General features: G+C 40.0%; 1 long non-coding RNA gene across 1 annotated transcript in view; it reads left to right on the forward strand.

Moving 5' to 3' along the window:
• Positions 1 to 18,249, forward strand: part of LOC109575766 (uncharacterized) — a 40,424-nt gene extending 22,175 nt beyond the window's left edge. The window contains exons 4-6 of the long non-coding RNA XR_002183289.2: positions 34 to 246; positions 5,530 to 5,587; positions 14,895 to 18,249. This is a non-coding gene — a long non-coding RNA (uncharacterized lncRNA). The remainder of the gene's footprint in view (positions 1 to 33; positions 247 to 5,529; positions 5,588 to 14,894) is intronic.
• The last annotated feature ends 899 nt before the right edge of the window (positions 18,250 to 19,148 follow it).

The raw sequence follows: 19,148 nt of genomic DNA on the forward strand, positions 1-19,148 counted from the left end.
TCTCTTATTGCAAATATGATATTATAAAAATAGGTTTGCTCTTTGGAGCCAGATGGCACGCAATACGTCTGAAGCTAAATCCAGTCTTGTGACAGTGGTCATCGCCAGCGAGGAACCACTTGGTCTGTGACGCCAAACTATTCGGTTCTTTGTGAGTCTTTTCCATCAAGCAAGCTCTTGGGTACTTCTCTGAGTGTAAAGAAACATACATGCCCCTTGATGACTGTGGGACTCTTGTTTTGCGAGGTATCATTTTGTTTGTTCTGTGTTTCATCTACCTCACTCTTCTTTAGAAAAAATAATGAAGATCACATAAATAATAACCTTGGTACTTATCATCAACTAGCTTGTTGCTTCACAATCTGATTTCAGTGCTTACTTTTCAATGATTTCATTATTGATTGAGGTATCCATTAATTCAGCAAAGTCTTCCCTTACATACAAACTAAGATTGTAGGCGCTCAAGTCAAATGATATAAGTTGGGTTCATCAACACACAGGTTTTAAAAACCATGTCATCTTGGGAAACTCTTTACATTTTTCTCAGTTCTAGCTTCTATGGCTTATTTACATTGAAGATAATCCTCCTAATTGTACCATTTATAAAAGTGATTTGTAAACTGTAAAGTACGATGCAAATACTTTTGATTCTCAGAGGTTAGGACTGGAATGTTATATAAGTTAAATATAAGCATATTTTAAGCATCTATTGCATGCTCAGAAATACGTGAGGTGTTTTGTAGATAAAAGGACTAAATTGACAGAGTTTCTATACTCAAGAAAGTTTGAGTCTATGAGAAGAAAATAATTTAATCATGGAAAAGACACAAATTTAGCCACTGAGTTGTCTGAAAATTTTCTATAAAGTAATCTGTTTGCCAGGCAAGGCCATTAACATTGTGATTCTCTGTGTTCCTTGGTCTGGTTTTGCAATAACCTATGTAACCAGCAATAGCTCTTATTTTAAGATAAGCTTCCTCTAAACATAATAAATTATTCACTTTTATTTAATAGTGAATTAAATAAAAGTGAATGTGTTTTATTTAATTTAAATAATTTCCTACTTTCACAGCATTTTGGAAATTTATTGATGGACACTGAATCCAGGCTACTTGTCTCTGTATTTTTATAGAAACCAAAAAGATTTTTAAATAATAATTGAGAATATTTTTATTATTAACAGCAAATATTCAATTGTTAAGGCAAAACTTCCAAATGTAGGCTTATCAAAAACAAGTTTGCTTATATATCAATTGGCTGTTTTGTTTAACGAGTGTGCATGTGCTCAATCCCTCCATTGTGTCTGACTCTTTGTGACCCCATGGAACGTAGCTACTAGGCACCTTCCTCTATCCATGGAATTTTCCAGGCAAGAATACTGGAGTGGGTGGACCCAAGGATCGAATCCCTATCTCTTGCATCTCCTGCATTAGCAGGCGGATTCTTTACCACTGAGCCACCTGGGAAGCATTCTGTTTATTAGTTATGTGAATTAAAAACTGAACTTTTGGAAATTCAGTGTTCTGACATGTAAGTGGGAGAAAAATGTCCCATTTTAAAAATGAAACATAAAAATATGCATAGAGCATTTGTAGTAATTAGATGCAGCTCAGGTTTGGTAGTTTGAAGGAATAGAAGTTTCTTTCTTTATATCCACCCGGGTGACTGATCATGCCTTCCTCATGGGTTGAAAGAACTCCACTTCCACCATGGATGCCAGCAGGTCAGATAAACTAGACAGACGAGGGACACTGCTTAGTGACTTGAGGATCTGGTCCAAAGAACTGGTGCACCCAGGGACCTCTGTCTGCCCAATGGCCAGAGAATCCTCAGGGAAATGATCACCTCCAAGAAATGGGCACTGTGACATTGCCCTGTGGGTCCCCTCATCCAGCATCCTTCAGGGTACTTACAGCATTATCCTTACAGGACTAATTAAAATTTGGCTGATAGTGATTTTCCTTCCATGATGGCACTTTTTATGCTAAAGGTCACCTTACAATATTATGAAACTCAGCCTTGAAGATGTAAAGACAGCACATGTGGGGCGTGAAATGAGCAGGTGTGTGTTGAGATGGGTGTGTAAAGTGATTCATTCAACCAGGCGAAAGGGGGCAGTTGTGTATGGGAGGCCTGTTACACCAGGATGAGAACCTGCTGGGCAATCCTCAAAATGTGTCGCTAGAATCCTGGTGGGATTTTTACGAATAGGAATTGCCACTGCTATTTCAGAGCAGGCATCCACTGACTCGGGGTCCACTTGGTTGCAGTTGAGAGCCCTCTTTTCCCCCAGAGGCCAGAAGACTTCCCGGCTCTGAGTAGGTGCCACAGATGGTGCTGCAGGTAAGTGTCAGATGGGGAAGCAGCATGCGTCTTTGTCACCTTGCCTTCCCCAGAAGCCACTTGCCTGAGCCGCTCTCCACTGTCAGCCAAGGCTCAGGTGTCTGGCTCCCTGCCCTGCTCCTGGAGTTCGCCTTGACATTGCAGCTTGTGCACCCTGCCCCTTGGAGGATGAGAAATCAAAGGCAACAGAAGCCATTGGAAGTGACACCAAACAGGGATTCTGGCCTTGGCTCTCATTTACATCTCTCCTCTTTTCTGCTCCCCTTGTGGCTCAGATTTGCAGTGTCACTCTATGATATTTGGGGCCAATGTTGGCCCCAAAGACAGTGGACCCAGACGCAGTCGATCTTATAGTCCTTATCATAGTCACATGATAGATGAACCTAGAGGAGTTTGGTTTCACCTATATTGAATTTGGGCTTCACAGGTGGCTTAGCAGGTAAAGAATCCACCTGCAATGCAGGAGATGCAGGAGATGTGAGTTTGACCCCTGGGTTGGGAGGATATCCTGGAGGAGGGCATGGCTACCCACTCCAGTATCCTTGCCTGGAGAATTCCATGGAAAGAGGAGCCTGGTGGCCACAGTCCATGGGGTCACAAAGAGTTGGACACTACTGGAGTGACTGAGCACATGCACACATCCTGAGTTTGAGAAGATGCAGAATTGTGAATGTCCAGCTAGTTTAATGGAGAAGGTGATGGCACCCCACTCCAGTACTCTTGCCTGGAAAATCCCATGGACAGAGGAGCCTGGAAGGCTGCAGTCCATGGGGTCGCGAAGAGTCAGACACGACTGAGCGACTTCACTTTCACTTTTCCCTTTCATGCATTGGAGGAGGAAATGTCAACCTACTCCAGTGTTCTTGGCTGGAGAATTCCAGAGACAGGGGAGCCTGGTGGGCTGCCATCTATGGGGTCACACAGAGTCGGACATGACTGAAGCGACTTAGCAGCAGCAGTAGCAGGAGCTAGTTTAAACTCCACTGACAGAACCAGAGGGAAGGTCAGGCCTAGGGGTGTCTAGAGCCTCTCCGAGGTTCAAAGACTTCTGAACCATTTCTGATTTTTTTTTTTAATATAACTGACATATTAAGAAAAAAAAGAGAGAGAACAAATAGAAACTTTGTGGCATATTTAACATTTTTTACATGTATCAAAATAACACCTTCATTAGATATAATCCAGCTGCCTTTTTAAAGAAAATTAAGATGGAGTTCCTAAAATATATATAAGCATGGAGGATTAATTAAAATGGTTTTATTTTTATTTTTTTATAAGAAATGATTTTATTCCTACTTTTTAGTTACCATGCAGTTTACTCTGATAATTTGACTCTGTTACTAGCAAAGCAGTTGAACTAACACCCATAAATACAGGATGGGAGACAGTTAACATCCACTAGTGTTTCTCTAAATAGGATGGTTTTTTATTGGGGTATATATGGGGTGATTCTTCCTCTTGCTGTGCCTGGGACAGTCCTGGTGTAAACCCTTTGTCTCAGCATAATTATTAATAGCATTCAAAGAGTCTCCCAGTTTGGATGATAAATTGTTTAATCAACTTAGCAATATGTTTAAACCCCTATGCTGAATGCCTTCTTTCCACGGTCCCCACATGGCTCAGTAACTCTCTGTAAAGCCTATTTATAGAAACATCAACATTCTCAGTTGGAGGCACTTTGAGAATAATAGGCTTTGGAAATGAATATGGGGGTCATCTCCACAGAGGTGATGCCATAAGTTGAGGTGGTGAAGTTGAGGTCTTTTTCAAAGACAGCAAAGACTGCCAAAATGTCATGGTTATGCTTTGTCATAAACCTTTTAGTGCCTTTACATGGAGCCCTTTATTCTTTCTCTGAGCATCGGGCAGAGGGATATAGTGTCTTGTTGTATCAGGTAGACTGACCCTAGAGTTTGAAACCCTATGGGAATGGATTTATGAGGAAGGAGAGGGTCAGTTCTTGTGGCTGATTTCATATGAACTTTCTGTGGCCAGATGCTGGATAAGATGCGGACCAGTCTGCTACCAGAGATGGGTGTGTGATGAGATCTACATAAGCCCTACATCAGTTTTGGGCTTGGCATTTTCCATACAGTGACCCCATATACCATCTCAGCCGATCCTCTGATTCTACTATGAGATTGGCAGTACTTGTAATATTATTCCTGATTTACCCTTGATGGAAAAAAAAAAAAAATCAGAAGAATGTGAAATGCACAAGTAACTCAAGATGACTCAGATGTTAAAGAATCTACCTGCAATGCGAGAGATATGGGTTCAATTCCTGGGTTAGGAAGATCCCTGGAGGAGGGCATGGCAACCCACTCCAGTATTATTTCCTGGAGAATCCCATGGAGAGAAGAGCCTGGCGGGTACAGTTCATGGGGTCACATATAATTGGACATGACTGAGTGACTAAGCACAGCACGTCAGGGAAAGAACAGGGTTCAGACCGAAAAATCCTTCGGACTTGAATCCAGAGTGTTTCCGCGCTGCTGTGCAGGAGGGGGAAGTTAGAAGAGGCTTGATTAGTTCAAGTTGCTAATGCTCGGCCCACGTTGTAATCTACAGGGCCACACGTGACAACTGATCTTACCAGAGATGCACTGGAACTGTGGGACCCTGACAAACCATGGTTTGTCAGAAGCAGGATCTGTTTCCATGCAGATCCTGCCATTTCCTACAATCACGTGCAACGTATCGGTCTGAGCCATTTTTTTTTTTTTTTAATCAATTGCATTATGTGGAAGGATGATCAGTCCTACTTCATGGATTTGGTTGTATTAACTGAGATTTGTATAACACGCCTGAGGCATATTATACAGGAGGCACCAAACAATCCATTTCTTCTTTAAAGTATGTGTAAAATACTTAGGATTTTAGGATGGCTTTAAGTTCCATCTGTGATTTCTAGGAGATAGACAAGACACTTGAGGCTACTTCACATTTTGGTGAGTTAAGTGAAACCAGCAGCTGAATTTGCTGGCAGATACTAACGCATGTGTCCCATCGCTGCTCCTTCCAAACATGGAATGAATCTGAAATTTTCTACCACTGGAAAGAAATGTAATATTTAAAGGTAATTTGACCTGTACATGTGTGTACCATGAATATTTAATGAAACTTATGGCAAATGTATTTATATAGCATTAAACTGAGGATATTTATTTCTGACTCATTTTCCAGGATGTTATTTCCTCAGCAAATGGGAAGTTGCCCTCTATAAAAATGCTCAGTTCTAAAGGTAAGCTTAAAGATGTTAGAGTGGAGCTCTTCTTTTTCCTGATTCAACTGCGGATGCTAACTCTGCCCCCTTAAAAAGAAGAAGAGCCATTTTAAAAGGTCAAGATGTGTCCCAAAGACATAGATTAAGGGCTAGTCCCAAGTACCACTCTTTTGACCCTTTTATTCTATTGTGTAGAGTGTTTACAGATATAGATGGCAGAGTCTAATATTTTATTTCCTGTTAATATAGATCATTATGCTCCTTTATAATATTTCAATTTGCTAGTGCTTTAAATAAAACAGGCATACATGTTTCAAGTTAGTTGATATAATACCTAATTCAGAGATATTTTTAAATTTATTTTTTTTGGATTGGATAGGATAACCACGTGGAATGAAGTTATTTTTCTCTGAGGCAGCTGCAACTTTGGGATTAAAGACAGCAAAAGCAAACAAACGAGTGACATCAATAATAAAAGAACAAATATAAGGTGCTGTGTCCAGATGCAATTTGATAAATTAGGACTTCCCTGGTGGCTCAGATGGTAAAGTGTCTGCCTACAATGTGGGAGACCTGGGTTCGATCCCTGGGTCAGGAAGATCCTCTGGAGAAGGAAATGGCAACCCACTCCAGTACTCTTGCCTGGAAAATCCCATGGACGGAGGAGCCTGGTAGGCTGCAGTCTACCATGGAGTGGTAGACCCCATTCCATGGGTTTGCAAAGAGTCGGACATGACTGAGCGACTAAACTTTCTTTAAGCTTTATTAAATTTACCCTTAAATCAGATGAGGTAGATTTGGTTACCATTAATAACCTCAGATATGCAGATGACACCACTCTTATGGCAGAAAGTGAAGAGGAACTAAAAAGCCTCTTGATCAAAGTGAAAGAGGAGTGAAAAAGTTGGCTTAAAGCTCAACATTCAGAAAACTAAGATCATGGCATCTGGTCCCATCACTTCACGGCAAATAGATGGGGAAACAGTGGCTGACTTTATTTTTCTGGGCTCCAAAATCACTGCAGATGGTGACTGCAGCCATGAAATTAAAAGACGCTTACTCCTTGGAAGGAAAGTTATGACCATCCTAGATAGCATATTGAAAAGCAGAGACATTACTTTGCCAACAAAGGTCCATCTATTCAAGACTATGGTTTTTCCTGTGGTCATGTATGGATGTGAGAGTTGAACTGTGAAGAAAGCTGAGCGCTGAAGAATTGATGCTTTTGAACTGTGGTGTTGGAGAAGACTGTTGAGAGTCCCTTGGACTGCAAGGAGATCCAACCAGTCCATCCTAAAGGAGATCAGTCCTGGGTGTTCATTGGAAGGACTGATGCTGAAGCTGAAACTCCAGTACTTTGTCCACCTCATGCAAAGAGTTGACTCATTTGAAAAGACCCTGATTCTGGGAAGGATTGGGGGCAGGAGGAGAAGGGAACAACAGAGGATGAGATGGCTGGATGGCATCACCGACTCGATGGACATGACTTTGAGTGAACTCCGGGAGTTGGTGATGGACAGGGAGGCCTGGCGTGCTGTGATTCATGGGGTCGCAAAGAGTCAGACACGACTGAGCGACTGAACTGAACTGAAATCGATGTGGTAGATTTGGGTTAAAAGCTTAAGTTGTGATTTGATCACTTAAAAAATATTTGTTTATCTATGGCCGTTCACGGTCTTTGTTGACACGTGGCTTTTCTCTAGCTGTGATGAGCAGGGGTTGCTCTCTAGTTGCAGTGCCTGGGCTTCTTGTTGCGGCAGCTCCTCTTGTTGCAGAGCAGTCTCTAGGGCACGTGTCAGCTCAGTAGTAGCTGCGGTTCCAGTCTCTAGAACACTGGCTCAGTAGTTGTGGTGCATGGGCTTAGTTGCTCCACAGCGTGAGGGATCTTCCTGGACCAGGGATTGAACTTATGTCTCCTGCATTGACAGGCAGATTCTTTACCACTGAGCCACCAGCGAAGTCCCTTGACACTTTTCACAACTAGAAAACCTCAACATAGTTGAGGAGAAAACATTACAGAAAAATAAGTGTCAGCTCTTCTTATCCTGCTGGGTAACCATGTGAGCTAGAAAAGTCAATCTCACTCACAGGTCAAGGGTACAGGAAGAGCCAAGGTTCCAAGGAAGATTGTGCCAGCTAAGTCATAATTGCAAACTTTTTCCATTCCCTGATATGGTTTCCGTTTTATAAATAACCATAGTCCTCCTGAAAATGTCACTGTCTTAAGGAAAATAAATCCACTTTTTATAATCAGCATACTCTTTTAGTATGTCATTAGCAAGAAGTCCTATTTTGCTATCTCTTGGCAGGGAAATTAAAACTTATTTTGAAACTTAAACAGCTTTAACTATATAAAAGCACAGAATTCCAAAGGAGCTTTTTCAAAGACTGCATGTTTAAAAACTGTAGCACAGAGGAACTGATAATGTGCTCACGGTAGAAGTGCTTGTAGTTAACGTGGAAGTTTGGTGGACACGTGATGTCATTCTAATAGTTGCCAAGTTCCGCCCTGACTTTCTCTGATCTTCATAGTCGAATGGCTCTTAACTATGATGCTTGGGGGTAAATTGCCTGTTATTTAAGAGTGTTTTAAAATCTCATGGTTATGCCTACTTGTCATAAACCTCTTTGTGCCTTTACATAGAGCTCCTTTTCCTCTCTGATGGGGATAGACAGTAGAATGTAGTATGGTGCTGTATCAGTCAGTCTTACCCTAGGCTTAGAAATCATGTGGAAATTAATTTGAAGAAGGAGCAAGAATCAGTTCCTGTGGCTGATTTTAGATGAACTTTCTGTTGCCAGCACTCAGTGGGCCTAGAATAGTGTGACCCAGTGCACGCGTGCACACACACACACACACACACACACACACACACACACACACACATACACAATAGCTAATAGAAACAAAATTCTCACAAGATACTTACTCTTACTGTGTAAAAGACAGAATGGTATTTTCTGTTCTAGCCTATCTCATTCTATTAAAAAAAAATAAAGTGGGTCACAACCCACTGAACTGATTTCTCATTCCACTAATAAGTCATGGCCTGGAGTAGGGGAAGCACAGGCCTGGCACCTAGCAAGGCACATCTTGCATGTTTTTAAATTTAAAAAAAAATTATTATTACTTTTAACCATGTATATATTTATTTGACTACACTGTCTTAATGGTGGCAAATGAGTTCTTTAGTTACAGGATGATAACTCTTAGTTGCAGCATGTGGATCTAGCTCTTTGGCCAGCAATCAAACCGGGGCCCCGTGTATTGGGAGCATGGAGTTTTTGCCACGGAACTACCAGGGAAATCCCAGTGTGTGTGTGTGTGTGTGTGTGTGTGTGTGTGTTCCAATAACCTAGTGTTTTAGAACCTACTGTTATAGCACATGGAACTCTGAAAAGTGAAAATGTTAGTCACTCAGTTGTGTTCAACTCTTTGTGACCCCATGGACTGTAGCCCACCAGGCTCCTCTGTCCGTGGGATTCTCCAGGCAAGAATACTGGAGTGAGTTGCCATTCCCTTCTTCAGGGCATCTTCCCAACCCAGGGATCAAAGCCGGGTGTCCTACATTGCAGTTAGATTCTTTACTGTCTGAGCCACCAGGGAGGCCCCTGACAGTTTACTGCTAAAGAATGTTAGCCATCATCTGAGCCTTCACTGAGTCATAGTAGTAACACCAAAGTTCACTGACCACAAATCAACAGAAAAATGTAATAATAATGCAAAAGTTTGAAATACTGAGACAATTACCAAAATGTGACATAGAGACATGAAGTGGGCAAATGCTGATGGAAAAATGGCGCTAAAAGACTTGCTCAGTGCAGCATTGCTACCAACTTCAATTTGCAAAAGATGCAATATCTGCAAATTACAGTAAAGCAACATAATAAAACAAGCTATGCTTATAGTAAAAAAACAACAGATGGTGAATGGATAATATTAAAGAAAATAATTTTAGTTTTTGTATTTATTTTGCAATTGAATCTTGTGAGCATATTTTTAACTTGCAAAAGAATTGGATGATGGATCCCTGAGAAAGAACAATGTGTGGTTTTGGGCTATTTTGGTCTCTGTGTCTCTCCATGAGCTTGTGCCCTGGAGAAAATGAGAGATGAAACCTACAAAACTGATGCCTCCTCCCTAAGTTCTCATTGTGGGAGGACCTTGCTGGCTGCGGCAGCCATGGACTCTGCGTTGGAGATCTTTCTTTCATAGAAGACCTTGCCGTTAAGAGGCAAGGAACACAATCAGCTGGCAACCTGCAGTTATTACAACTCCAGGGACCACTTCAGCTTTCCAGCTGAGACCACTCTCCTCCCAGGCAGCCCCAGCCAATGCCTAAGTGTGGCACAAAGTACCAGGGTCCTTCAATAAGGTAGTCTTTTTGCACTGGAGTTCCTTGTTGGTGTGGATGTTCTCAGTCAGATTTTTATTGCAGTCAGAGGCTCTCCTGTCAAATTTTGCCTTTTTCCTTTTAATTTTTCATGTGCATTAACCCCTAGTCAATCTCATGCACCCTAGATATTTGACCCCCTCGCTCCAAGCTCTCAGAGCCTGGAGAGATGGCTTCTCTCTCCCTATTAAGAGTTAGTATTCTCCCTGTATGGGAAGAGGCCAGGAGTTCTCACCGCTAAGTCCACTGGGTCCACTACCTCCTCTGCTGCCTGCCAAACCAAAAACTGAGGTTAACTCATAGCTTACTGAAGATGTCCTGAGCCTGGTGAGAGCTTTGTGCCAAAGGGGCAATAAGAAAATCAGTATATACAGGCAAAAACCAGGGGGGCACCTACAGACTGGATTTGGAGAGTACTTGATCAAGGTGGTTAGAATACAGCCAAAAGTGAAGAGAATGGGTCGGTCTGTCAGGATGTAGGACTTGACACCAGGGGATGATGCAAACTTGTTGGGAGGATGGCTCTGGAAGCCTGGAAAGCAAGATGGCCCCACTGAGTGAAGTTGAAAAGCTGAATGACTATGGCAGGTGGTTGAGGAAGGAACTAAAAAGTTCAGTAAAGCAGCCCGTGCTGGAGAGGATGGAAGATTATGTTCTAAGTCAGGGCCCAGAGGACTCAGTATTTACATGGCTGCTGTGAATGTGCCAGTGAGAAAGGCACCTGCATCATTAACTCTCCTCTGCAGGCTGACACAGAGCTTGTTCATTGAGAGCAGTGGGGATGTCGGAGTCCCAAAGCAATAGATACCAGGTGGTGGCACTAACCACCGGTACTCTGGGACAGCTGTGCAATGAGTGAGAGCAGGGTGGTACCCAAGGGGCCTTGCCTCACAGAGAACTGAAGAGATTATTAATTGGATGAAATAGGGCCCATTTTTCCTAGGGACAAAATAAATGGGTAGTCATTGAGGGTTGTACCTAATGCGTATAATCAATTTAATAAAGCCCACACAACTAGGAACTTTACTTTGACCTAAATTCTATGATCTTTGAGTGGAACCTGGAGTAGGAAAAGGATCTATCTTGGGAGCAGGCTACAGGGTTTGCATCCCACTACTTGGGTCACACAGTCACATGTCAGTGGTGACAAGCGCTGCTGAGAGGAGTGCATGACAAATTTCAGAGGGAGGGTCACAGTGCAAGACCCCAGGATTCTGAAACAAGGGAATGACATTTGCAATGAAGAATTAAACATCAGCATCCTTCTATGTGCTGAAAGAGATAGAAAGTTTAAGAACAAGTGACCATGGATCTAGAACTTTCATCATGAACTGGTTTCTTTTAGTTATATATTGATTAGGCAGGCAGCACAGGAATCTAACATTACATGGAAAAGGAACATGTAAGATAGAGCCCAAGTAGAATCAGATGGTGCTTTGACTCACTGAGAAATGTGGGGATTAATTGCATGAAATAGGGATGGTTTTCCTAGGTACAAAATATGCTGCAGGAGGGCCCAGTGGCCCCATCTCAACTCTCATCAATGACTTCATGGGATTTTCTGTAAGACAAGCTGATGGGGGAACCAGATCTCAAAGATAATTATCAGGGATCATCTTACAAGGGGCAAGCCATTAAAGGATGATGGGCTGCATCATAGTCATAGTCAAAGGTGGCTTGAAAACCATTAGTAAGATAAGCTCTTCCCAGTGAGCAGAGCTTTGAGTGATTTACCTGGTCAGCCACTTTTTTGTGGCAGGAAAAGTGGCCTGAACTGAGAATATGTGTAGAATTGTGGGTAGTATCAAATTTCCTGGCTTAGATGCTCCATGCATGTAAGAAAAAAGACTGAGAGATCAGAGAAAAAGAGATAAGAAAAACAGAAGGAATGCCAAGGAAGCACTTACAGCCACATTCTGGAATCATCTGTAAGAAGGTAAAGGGTGAAACTAACCCAGTAAATGTTGATGAAGACAGGACTCAGAGTGGGGTAGGTGGGGGGGGGTCACAAAATTCCAAATATTAGAATCCAGAAGGCATCATTCTTTGAAGACTCAGACATAGGCAAGAACATAAATACAAAGCAATCCATCACTACAAACACTGCATAACTAATCACTGTGGAAGTTTCCTAAAATCATCTCCTTGTTGTTGGGGAAAAGCTACAGTATCTTAAACTTTCCACTGGAGTTCAGATCATGGGTTGAAAATATGTGACTACAGTATGAAAGCCTGTCACACTCTGGAAAAATAATTTTAAGTTCATCTTAATGTTACCTTTTCAGGCAACGTAATCTCTCTTCTTCTCTAATTTTACCCGTATGTTTGTTATCTGATGCATGTGTGCGTGCTCAGTCACTTCAGTCACGTCCGACTCTGTGACTCTATGGACAGTAGACCAACAGGTTCCTCAGTCCATGGGGTTCTCCAGGCAGATATGGGAGTGGGTTGCCATGCCCTTCTCCAGGGCATCTTCCCAACTCAGGGATTAAATCTGTGTCTCCTGCATTGTAGGTGGATACTTTATCAACTGAGCCACCAGGGAAGCCCCTGTTGTCTGATATTATAGTGATAATTATTAGCATCACTAAATCATTTATTGAATCTTAAATCCCCCTCAGATTTTAAAACACAAGAATCTATAATAGTATGGCCAGAGTTGGTCACTAAGCATTGCAATGAAATTCTTTCCCTGTAATTTTTATGTTTCCTCTTCAAGTTATTTCTTTATTTTTGAAAACATTTTTTATTATTGCAGAAGTAATACATATATTATTTGTAGATGTCTTTAAAACTTGGACACATGAAATTTAAAATGTTTAAAAATTTTACATTACCTTTAATCCTACCCCTAAGAAATCACTGACTATAAACACTACTATACCCCTATATTCTCTGATTTTTTTTTCCAGTTAAAGGGAGAAGAAAAAAGAGCCAAAATGGTATACAAATAGGTCATTTCAGTATGTGAGTACAAGCAAACATGGCAGGGAATTACAGACAGAAAAATAATAGAGCAAATGGAAAAATAATAATAGGAAACAATAGAAGAAAATTTTCCTGACATGAAGCAAAAGTGAGTTCAGATTAAGACTCACCAAATGCCAACAAAATATATCAAAGGAAAGAGAATTACATCCAGTCTTCTTGTAATAAAAAATCAGCATTTGAAAATAATGTTATGAACTATAGCACAGAGACCACAAGGTAACAGAGAAAAGGAGGAGAAACAAATTTGTCTACATTTCTTCTTTTCATAAATGCTTCACACAAGGGAACCACATCTGCATATGCTTTGAGAATGAAAAATTGTAATTCAAGGTTTCTAAATAAGGGGAAGCTATGATTCATTCACAAATGAGATAGAAAAAATGTTCTCAAACTCAAAGAATCCCAGAAAATAGATCATTTAAACTTTTGTGAAAAAATTGAGGACATATTCTAACCAAATGAGAAATGAATCAAAATAACAGATGAAAGAACTGAAAGAATATGATGTAAATAAAAAGAGCGATGAAAAATTAAATTCATAAACCCTAAGGCTTTTTTTTTCAAATATTGACCATAAAATATAGTCAAGGAATATAATACACATGTCAAGATTATTCTTGAAAAGGGAGATTAATAAAGTAAAAGCAGTTTGTCAGTAATAATCTAAATTTCAAATTTGAAATTATTGTGAAATATATAGGAAATTGGGAGTAAGAAAGTTGAGTCAACATACTTTAGATATGCAACACTGACTCGATGGACGTGAGTCCGGGTGAACTCCGGGAGTTGGTGATGGACAGGGAGGCCTGGCGTGCTACGATTCATGGGGTCGCAAAGAGTCTGACATGACTGAGCGACTGAACTGAACTGAACTGAGACAGAATATATAACTTTTTAATCACTGGAAAGTAAACGGAAGAGTAAAATGTGTAAAGTGTTTATTAAAAAACTTATTTTTCCTTAATAAATTTTAGGGATTTTTCTGACTTTAAATATTTTCCTCAGTAACACCACAGAACATTCTATTTAATACTCTCATGGCTTTCCTGGTGGCTCAGATGGTAAAGCGTCTGCCTGCAATGCAGGAGATCCGTGTTCGATTCCTGGGTCGGGAAGATCCCCTGGATAAGGAAATGGCAACCCACTCCAGCACTCTTGCCTGGACAATCCCATGGATGGAGGAGCCTGATAGGCTCCAGTCCATGGGGTGGCAAAGAGCCGGACACGACTGAGCGACTTCACTTTCACTTTAGTATTTTAACTTACATCTTATATTTAATGTACTGAATGTGTTGTCAAACTTTATTCCAACCAGTTTATATCATTTTACAGTCCCACTAACAATGACTAAAAAGGCCTGTCACCTATATGCTAGCTAACATGCTGTTACAAGAAAAATGTACCAATACTGTCGCATTTTAGCTCAGCCACTAAATATTTCATTCATACAGGAGATTTTTCTTGACTTGAAATAAAAATTTAATTTTGCTTAAAAATGAGTTAGCAATATACTTATATGCTGAGTGTATTTTTCCCCACAAATAATTCAAAATGTGTCTTTCAAAATAGACCAAATGCTAAACATTTTCTCATTTTAGCAAATGTGGTTTCTGGCCAAAATTACTGTCAAGTACCTTCAAAATATTTGGTAATAATTAATATAATTTTGTTTGATAAGACAAGAGATCTTTGGTGAAAATACTTACAAAAATAATTGTGAATGTGGTTAAGGTAGATAATCACTTTGCAAGTGATATTTCTGATTTTAGTGTGGTCTATTAAGTATAAGTAGAATATATTAGGCTGCAAGTTTTCAGAAGTCTGTTTTTATTTGTACCTGCTTACAGGGAGAAATAAAATCAGGAATTATTATGTTTCCTAGAGATCTTTTTTCTTTTAATGTGTCTGCTATCATCCTACCATAGTCTTTTCTTTTTCAGGGAAAATATAAAAACACATAAGAAGGCTGAGTGCCGAAGAACTGATGCTTTCGAACTGTGGTGTTGGATAAAACTCTTGAGAGTCCCTTGGACAGCAAGGAGACCAAACCAGTCCATCTTAAAGGAAATCAACCCCAAATATTCACTGGAAGGACTGATGCTGAAGCTCCAATACTTTGGCCATCTGATGTGAAAAGCCAACTCATTGGAAAAGACCCTGACTCTGGAAACATTGAGGGCAAGAAGAGAAGGGGTGACAGAAAATGAGACGGTTGGATGGCATCACTGACTTAATGGACATAGTTTGAGCAAACTCTGGGAGATAGTAAAGGACAGGGAAGCCTGACGTGCTGCAGTCCATGGGGTCGCAAAGATTAGGACATGACTTAGCAACTGAGCTACTGTAAAACAACAAGATATGACACAACAAAGAATGTAAAGAAAAAAATTAAGGCTCTCAAATAAAGATAAAATCAAGCAATAATATGGGTAGTGGAATACAATATTTTTAGTTTAAAATCTTTAATGTTAATACCACAATAGAATGCCAGATAACTTTTTAAATTGAAGTAAAATTGATTTATAATATTATATTAGTTTCAAGTACACAGCATAGCAATTCAATATTTTTATAGATTATATTCCATTAAAAGTTATTGCAAGATAAGGTCTGTAATTCCCTGAGCTAGACAACATATTTTTGTTGCATATCTACTTTATGCATATCTATTTTATTTAAGTAGTTTGCATCTCTTAATCTCATACCCCATCTTCCATCTCCCCCTTCTTTTTTCTCGTTATAACCTCTAGGTTTCCCTCCCCCCCTATACCTGAGAGTCTGTTTATATCTTTATACATGTTTTATTTTTTTAGATTCTACATATAAGTGATATCCTACAGTATTTGCCTTTCTCTGTCTTACTTCACTGAGAATATAGGTGCATTCACGCTATAAATGGCATTATTTGACTTCTTAAGTCAATTGACTTCTTAAGTCAATCATCTGTTGATAGGCATTCACGCTATAAATGGCATTATTTCATTCTTTTTTATAGTTGAGTAACATTCCATTATATATATATATATCACATCTTCTTAAGTCAATCGTCTGTTGATGGGCACTTGGGTTATTTCCATATCTTGGCTATTGTGAAGAGTGTTGCTATGAACATTGGGGTGCATGCATCTTTTTAAATTAGTGTTTTCATATATATATATTCAGGAGTACAATTGCTGGATCATATGTAAGTTCTAGTTTTAACTTTTGGGAAACCTCCATATTACTCTCCACAGTCGCTGCATTAATTTACATTCCCACCAACAGTGTAGCAGTGTTCCCTTTTCTGTCCATCCCTCTGCTAAGTTGCTTCAGTCGTGTCCGACTCTGTGCGACCCCATAGACGGCAGCCCACCAGGCTCCCCTGTCCCTGGGATTCTCCAGGCAAGAACACTGGAGTGGGTTGCCATTTCCTTCTCCAATACATGAAAGTGAAAAGTGAAAGTGAAGTCGCTCAGTCGTGTCTGACTCTTAGCGACCCCATGGACTGCAGCTCACCAGGCTCCTCCATCCATGGGATTTTCCAGGCAAGAGTCCTGGCGTGGGGTGCCATTGCCTTCTCAGGTCCATCCCTCTAGCATTTATTATTTGTAGATTTTTTGATGATGGCCACTCTGACAGGTGTGAGGTGATATCTCACTTTGGTTTTGATTTACATTTCTCTAATAATTAGTGATGTTGAGCATTTTTTCAAGTTCCTGTTAGTCATTTGCATATCTTCTTTGGAAAATTTCTGTTTAGGTCTACTGTCCATTTTCTGATTGGGCTGTTTGTTTGTTTCAATACTGAGTTGTATGAGCCATTAATATATCCAAATGTCCAAAGGGTTTTGGATATTAACCCTTTGTAGGCCCTATCATTTGCAAATACGTTCTTTAGTAGTATGTCTGTATTTCTTCCTTTTAGTTCCTTTCTTTTTGGGTATCTATTGTAGGTTTTTGGTTTGTGGTTACATGGAGTTGACACTGACCTGTAACTACATCTACTTGTTTCAATTAAAAGACGCTTGCTCCTTGGAAGAAAAGCTATGACCAACCTAGATGGCATATTAAAAAGCAGAGACATGTTGATGTATGGCCAAAACCACCATAATATTGTAAAGTAATTATCCTCCAATTAAATAAATAAATTAATTAAAAATAAAAGCAAAGACATTACTTTGATGACAAAGGTCCATCTAGTCAAAGCTATGGTTTTTCCAGTAGTCGTGTATAGATGTGAGAGTTGGACTATAAAGAAAGCTGAGTGCCAAAGAATTGATGCTTTTGAACTGTGGTGTTGGAGAAGACTCTTGAGAGTCTCTTGGACTGCAAGGAGATCAAAACAGTCAATCCTAAAGGAAATCAACCCTGAATATTCATTAGAAGGACTATGTTGAAGCTGAAGCTCCAATACTTTGGCCACCTGATGAGAAGAACTGGCTCATTTGAAAAGACCCTGATGCTGGGAAAGACTGAAGACAAGAGGAGAAGGGGAAGACAGAGGGTGAAATGGTTGGATGGCATCACCAACTTGATGGACAAGTTTGAATATGCTCCGGGAGTTGATGGACAGGGAAGCCTGGTGTGCTGCTGTCCATGGAGTCGCAAACAGCTGGACACGACTGAGCGATTGAACTGAACTTTCAAACAGATTGTCATCTAAATTCAAACAAATTCTAAAAGATCTATACTTTGTACTCCTGTTCTCTCCCCTCCATTCTGTGGTTTTGAAATCATATTTTACATGTTTATTCCTTAGCTGTTATTTGTAGTTACTGTTGCTTTTATAATTGTCTGTTAATTTTCATACTGTCTTATTTAAATGGTAAATCCCCAGTGCTTACTATATATTTGGCTTTCCTAGTGAGGTTTTCCCTTTCCTATTAGATTCTTATTTCTTTTCCATTTAAAGAAGATCCTTTAGCATTTCTTTTAGAGAAGCTAGAGTATGATTTTTTTTTTTAGTTTTTGCTTATTTGAGAAGTCCTTTATCTTTCTATTCTTAATAGTAATCTTTCTAGGCAGAGTATCTTAGGTTTCAGGTTTTCCCCTTTAAGCACTTTGAATATATCATGACACTCCCTTCTGGTCTGCAAAGTTTCTGCAGAGAAATCAGCTGACAGACATGGTGATTCCTTTATATATGACTCTGTTTTTCTCTTGCCAACTTTAGTATTCTCTTTAACTTTTGCTGTTTTAATTATGATATGTCTTGGCGTGGGTTTGTTTGGATTCATTCTGTTTGGAATCCTCTGTGTTTTCTATCTATTTCCTGTTTCAGGTTTGGAAAGTTTTCAACCATGGTTTCTTCAAATACATTTCGATCCCATTCTCTCTCTCTCCTCTTTCTAGGGCTCCTACTATGTCAATGTTGGTGCATTTAATGCTATCCCACCCAGAAATCTCTTAGACTGTTTTCATTTTTTAAAATTTGCTTTGCTTTTTGCTATTCTGATTGAGCAATTTCCATTTTATTCTATCATCTGGATCATTTTTTCATTCTTCTGTATCACTTAGTCTGTTATTCATTTCTTCTGATGTACCTTTTTTTTTTTTTCAGAAATTAGTTCAATAAAATAAAATAATTCCATTTACAATCTTGTTAATCTTTCTGATGTCTTTTTATGCTGGCTATTGACTTGTTCATTTCTGATTGAGTCTTTGTATATTTCCTAATTCCTTGTTAAAATTATCAATGTGTAGTTCTATTCTTTCCCCTAATTCAGTTAACATTTTTACAATCAACACTTTGAATTCCTTATCTGATAATTTCCTAATTTTTTCCAGGAGTTTTCTCTTGCTCTTTCATTTTGCTTAACTTTCTCTTCTTCCATGAATTTAGGTGAAACACTTACCTATTATGGTCTTGAAAGTGTGTCCTTAAGTGGATGCTTGCCTATACTGTGTATTCCCAGTGTCTCCGGTGAGAAAGCTGGATTTGATGCTGGCAGTTGTCAGTGTGGTAGAGGGGAGGGCTGGTGGTGGAGGAGCTAAGGGTAGAGCCAGGTGTGAGTGCTGAAGCAATTGGGGTCCATGTGAGTTCTCGGCTTATGCTGACCAGAGACAAAGGTCTGACCCGTCCCCTCCACACTGCCTATGCAGGTGCCGGTATTTGTTTCCCTCGCTCCACTCAAACGCAGCCTCAGGTGCAAGTCCCCTTTGTCCCTCCCAGCCCTCTCCCTGTCCCCAGGCTCCACACGCACCCCATGCTGTGGA

This window comes from Bos indicus, chromosome 21, assembly GCF_029378745.1.
Source record: "Bos indicus isolate NIAB-ARS_2022 breed Sahiwal x Tharparkar chromosome 21, NIAB-ARS_B.indTharparkar_mat_pri_1.0, whole genome shotgun sequence".
NCBI lineage: Eukaryota > Metazoa > Chordata > Mammalia > Artiodactyla > Bovidae > Bos > Bos indicus.